The 6226-nt window shown below is 35.5% G+C and overlaps 1 long non-coding RNA gene across 1 annotated transcript; it reads left to right on the forward strand.

The window, feature by feature from the left end:
- Positions 1–2069: 2069 nt before the first annotated feature.
- LOC109208736 lies at positions 2070–4065 on the forward strand. Its single transcript, XR_002065244.1, has 3 exons — positions 2070–2505; positions 2573–2640; positions 3709–4065. It is a non-coding gene; the product is annotated as an uncharacterized LOC109208736 (long non-coding RNA).
- The last annotated feature ends 2161 nt before the right edge of the window (positions 4066–6226 follow it).

Consider the following 6226-nt stretch of genomic DNA (forward strand, 5'->3'; position numbering starts at 1 on the left):
GCTTTCCTTCTTAATCTAGTAGATTTTGTGCATTAGAAAGGTTACCTTTAACCTTTCGGTGTGGGCCCCACTAGGATGACTAATCCTTTCCTAAAGGCCTCTAATTAGGCCACCTATATGTGAACTTAAGGGTCAAATTCTTTTGGCTTTGTTGGCTGCCACGTTAAGGGGTTCCTTGGTCTTATTCAAGGATCTTAATTAATTATCCACTAATTCTTAGTTAACTTCTTAATCTCCCATTAATCAATAATTAATCAATTATCCACATAATTAAGAATGATTTCAAATTACTTAAAATACTACTCACTTTTAACACACTTTATGTATCCTATTTTCATGGTCATGTGGTACCTTGTATGGCACTAGTCCATAAATGCCGGGTATTATAGCTCGGACCGTATTTTCTTCCAAATCGACAACCTTCAACAAAACTCATTTTTTTTATTCGTTTACCTTTAACTTTCACGGCACTTACTTATCCTCTTTTATAAATAGCATAAATACTTATAACCTCAAAAATAATCTCATCCCCGAGTCTACGTCGATTAACTTACGACGAAGCTTTAACGTACGAAAACGCAAGATGTAACAAATACTAATTTATATGTAATTGGTAAATTGTATATCAACTTGTAATACAGTTAAAACCTAAACAGTGAGGATAAATAAGTTTCTAATGTAGTACATTTAGGTAAAAATCCGTTGGTGGGAAGAATTACTAATCAATAATGGTAAAGATGACTTGGTTGCCGCTTTGAGCACACTCTATTTAAAATTTTAGCCAATGTCAGATTGCTCATCGTTTTTCTTCTTTTGAATCTAATCTCACAATGTTCCTCGCTTGTAACTTTCTTTTCAATTTCAAAAGCCTACCAAATTAAACCTTTGATTTGAAAACTAACTACGACGATAGATTTATTTCAAAAATGCATTGTAGAGAATAGTTATGCCATGAGAATGAAAGTAAAACACAAACTAAGAAGAAAAAATTATAAGAAAGTCCAAGGACTGTATGCAAAATATATTTTATCAAGAAAAAAGAGGAAAAAGAAGCACAATAGGGAATAAACAATGATGATACAAACATACTACCATTTAAAATACTTAGTTTATATTCAAACTTCAGACCATACATCTGAAATTTTAAATTGTCAGAATCTTACTTCATCCTTGTTATCTGAAATTCGAATAGTCAAAACCAAATTTCGGGTTTGAAGCTAGAGCCTAACTTATACCCTAAGTTCTAAATCAACATTCAAACTTTAAGATCTGATAGTTCAAACTTCAAATATCTAAATTTTAAAACCTTATACCTGAAGTCTAAACTTTGATTGTGAAGCGGCTAAATATTAAGGGGTTAGGGGTCGTTTGTAGTAAAAATAATTTCGGAATAAAAGTCTTATCCTTTGTTGGGTTACTGTTCTTGGGTTAAGTTATTTCAGGATTAAAAATTATACTGAATAACTTATACCTATCAAGGGGTTGAATGGTAATCCCATTATAAGTTATTTTAGGATAAAACAGTAAAATTGATAATCTCAGGATTAATTCCCAAATTGTCATCAATAAAAAAATTGACCCAAATAACTGCCCACCTAATTTCTTAAACTAAAAATAGCTGATGCCTGACGGATGTATAGTATATATAAAATTCATATATAATATGTGTATAATCTATATATACCGGGTAGAAAAATTCATGTAAAATTTCGTATATATTTAGACAGGGGGTCCCAAAAGCGGCAATTTGTGCACTTCCCGTCATGGTGCTACTGGAGATTAGATTTCTGGTGGACTCACCCGAATTCATTTCGGGAGTCAATCTTCCTCACGTTGAAGTTAAAATTATGGCAATATTTTAAAGGTTTTGGACAAGTGTCTTAGCCATTCTAGAAGGCTATGTTAAATGGCAAAAGAAGTGTAACAAGTGGCAAACTTGATCAGCCACTTTCTTGCCATGCACAACAAAGTTACATGCAATTACAATTATAAATTGCCATCATTTGGCTGCACAATTTATCAACCATCACAAGTGCTTTTCTACTTAGCCTTCTTCTCTTTCTCTCTTAGCTTCTCTTATTTCCAATTTTTCTTATAAATTTACTTTGTCCTATTCTCTTTTCAATCTTGTTGGATTATTGTAATATAAATATGTTGTCGATTCCTGTATCCTCTAAATTAAATAAAGACAGGCTTGTTTAATCCTGGGGAAACATTTCACATTGCTGAAATAGTCAGTGCCCAGCACGACTCAAGTCAATCCGTGTATACGCTTACAAATAATATTGAAGCAATATTATTATTGAAATTCTTGCTCTCAATTACTACAGAAATAGAGTTTGGAGTTGGAACGGCGAAAATTCTGTGCGATGCCGAATGTTGAATTAGAATAGTCCTTACGAATTGGTACTTATTTGATTCTTTTGTATCTGCTGAATTGGTTTTGAAAAAAAAATGAGACCTTGACCAGGGGCGAGAATAAACTTGCCGAACTTGATAGAAGAAGTAAGAAACTAGTTTTTGATATTTGATTAAGAATTCTGAAGTTTCTGAACTAGTTCTATTTTATCAGGGCAAACTTTGTTGAGGCTGTGAAATTGGTACACTGTCGATACTACGGACATGCATCTTGTATACAGGGTATGTCTTCTATTGCTTCCTCATTTTGAAGTTCCTGAGAATTGCTGAGTGAAAGTGGATTGTGACTATATCCAACTCCAGTTTGATGACATTGCAATTTCAATTTTCAAGTGCCGTGATAAGCTGCTGTTTTTGTCCTCTCTATGACTCTTTCAAACTTGTCTAAACTAAACTACTATAACCTCTTCATATTAGTGAATAATTTATTTCTACTGCTTAATTTTTGTTAGCATAGATTTCTCTGTTCAAGCTGATACGGTTGTTGCTTCATCGATTTCTATTTTGTAAATAATTTCGTATAGCACTTGGTTGAATTAGGGTTATGACATAAATGAGTGGGATGCTTATTTTGTGATAGCGTAGTCATACAGAAGCAACTGAAGTACCTGACTGTAGATTCGTATTATGTCCCAGTTTTTCTCCTCTGAGCGTTCATAGAAAGAACCATTGAGGAAAATAGTGAGACATGCTAACTCATTGTTGAGCTAAAAATCTTCTCATAGACTCGCAATGCGACAATAGCTAGGAAGGGAACAGAGAAAAATATGAAATGCTGAACAAGGAAAATAAAGTGATAACATTTGTGATGAGCCAATTTTTTCCTCACTTTCTGGTGAAAAACTACATGGTAATGGTCTATTTCTTCATCATAAACAAAAGCCCAAGGCAGCATGTTTTGCTCTTTCTGGGAATATGGTGCTTTTAAAATACCTTGTTGTCCTTTCTCAAAGTCCCCATAACACTCTGTAGAACACTTTGTGTTGAGTTTGTCAAGTAGTTGTATATTAAAGCCATATAAAACACTTCAACAATCCAAACATATTTAGTGTAACATGGAATATCACAAGCCATTTCCTACAAAATCTAGTAAGGAATAAGTGCACCAACGTCTTCCCTCTCGTCACTGGAAGGATAAATAAGAGAAATGACAAATTAAACTAATTTAGTAACATAGGCATGGGAAACATTAGGAGTTGACAACTATCTAAACTATCATCCAAATATTGGTGGTCCAATTATTTCCTTTTCCAAAACTGACTAATCTTGATATTTGAGGTAATTTTGCAGGTAAGTTGGCCATCAATTGGGTGCTACAATGTGAAGTCAGTGTCCCAAAAAGCAGAGTAGGACATGTCACCTACTAGGCATTGAATTGAAATTTTGTTCGACTATCCCAACATACTCACATTTTTGTTTATGTGCTTGTTTACAATTGTAAGTTCTAGTATACATCATTTATGTTAAGAAAACAATTGCCTTCTTCTGCTGTCTACCCTTGAGTAGTTACATTCTTCAACTTGCAGATTGGGTTTTTGTGTCATATGATAGAACCATGTTCTGTTTATTGTACATCCATAGAAGCTTCTTTGGCTTTTAGCATGTAGTAGTATTGTAGTATAACATTCTCATGTGAACAATTTTGTTATGTGGAGTTACTTGACGTTGATCACTTATGGTACCAACTCCCTTGGCAATTTTTATTTTCAACATTTTCTACCTAAAGATAAACAGACGAGGTGAATTGCTCTTTTGATATTTCTACCTAAATTTAATAAATAGATGAGGTGAATTGCTCTTTTGGTATTTTCCATAATACACTTTGATTTTGTCCTCCAACTAGACTCACTATTTCTGTTATCATAAGTAACTTCAGCATTTTTTTTTTATAACCGTGGTGTCAGGCCAGCTTGCATGCACCTCGCCTATTTTATGGTGCGTCTGCTATCTCCCACCAGCACAGGTACTAGGTAACTCTTTCCAGCAACGCTTGGACATATAGTAAGAAATCACCTAGTATTTTTCCTCCGCTAGAATAACTGTTGCGGAATATCGTGGGTTAACTAGCACACAAACACACACAAACCAAATAGAGAAGAAAAATCAACACAAGGATTTAACGAGGTTCGGCTAAGCCTAATCCTCGGGGCAAAAGCAGAGAGAGTTTTCCACTATGAATGAGAAGAAAAGCACAATACAATCTCAAGGATCCCCAACTACAACCCATATATGTAGATCTCAAAAGGTCCAAAACATATAAGAGAAAGGTTTCCCAATTTGACAAGGACTATAGGTTTTCTTTTCCTAAACCTATAGGGATTAGGGGTTTCCTAAAAATACAAGGAAATAATTCAAGCAACAAATAACAAATCTTCCCCTTGGCTTGAATTCTCTTCATCAACAGGAACAACGTCTCTCTACCTTTCCCTCAGGCCTCGCAAGTGCTCTATCCATTACCGCACACATCAACCAAGTCTAGGCAACGCCTAAACTTTTTAAGAGACTCAATCTCTTTAGCCATAGCACTAATTCATCGATTTGGTTCTGTACTCTGAATAACTTCTGAGTAGCTATAACACTTAAATGCATCAATGGTCTCTGCAACTACCAAAGCAAATCCCACTGGATTCATATATCCAAGAAGATTCCCATCAACTATGTTTGCAAATCTTTGCGGTCGGTTGATCGCTCTCTTCTCTTTGCCTGTTGCAATGCTATATGGTTGTTGTTGCGTAGATGCATCAACATTATCATTTTGATCAATAATTTGCACCTCCTCCACTTCCTCTACTTCGGAACTACTGGGCTGAGCTAGTGGAGATTCAATTTCTAGCTCTATGCGGTCACTGACACCACGATCTATTTCTGCTATTGCCTTCTTCCTCTGACTGTCCAGTGAGGCAGATTCATCGAATGTTACATCCTTACTGATAATTAGCCCTAGAGACTTTTGATCCGTGCACCACAACCTATAAATTTCACTTCAGTTGCATACCCTAGAAATATACACTTCTTTGCCCTCGGCTCAAGTTTTCCATCCCTCACATGAGCATAAGCAGGACAACCAAATATCCTTAAGTTTGAATAATCAGTAGGCGAACCGGACCATACCTCAAAAGGAGTTTTGAACTCAATAGCTTTAGATGGAGATCTGTTGACCAAATAACAAGCTATATTGATTGTTTCAGCCCAAAAATCTTTACTAACACATGATGTGAAACATGTTTCGTGCCCTATCCCAAAGCGTTCTATTCATACGTTCTGCAACACCATTTTGTTGTGGTGTTCCAACACAAGTGTTGTGTCTCACTATGCCCTCTTTGCTGCAGAAATTATCGAACTCAGAATTGCAAAATTCCAACCCCTTTCTAGTTCGAAGACGCTTAACTTTTCTTTCCGTCTGCCTCTCAACCATCTCTTACATTTAAAAGTCGAAAATGCCTCATCTTTTATTTTCATAAAATACACTCACACCATCCTTGAGTAATTATCAATCAAAGTCATAAAATACCTGGTACCACTATTGGAGGGAACTCTATTTGGACCCCACAAGTCAGAGTGTATATAATCTAACTTGTCTCTAATCTTGTGCTTGGCCTTCTTGCTGAACTTTACCCTTGTCTGTTTACCAAACACACAATGCTCACAAAAATTCAAAACTTGATTGTTGTACCCATTTAGCAAATTCTGCTTACTCAATAAAGACAATCCATTCTCACTCATATGGCCAAGTCGCAAGTGGGATTACTGAGACCGATTCAGATCACTTTTCCTAGAAGCTACAACAGCTTCCCCTTCAACTATACTA

This window comes from Nicotiana attenuata, unplaced genomic scaffold (assembly GCF_001879085.1).
Source record: "Nicotiana attenuata strain UT unplaced genomic scaffold, NIATTr2, whole genome shotgun sequence".
NCBI lineage: Eukaryota > Viridiplantae > Streptophyta > Magnoliopsida > Solanales > Solanaceae > Nicotiana > Nicotiana attenuata.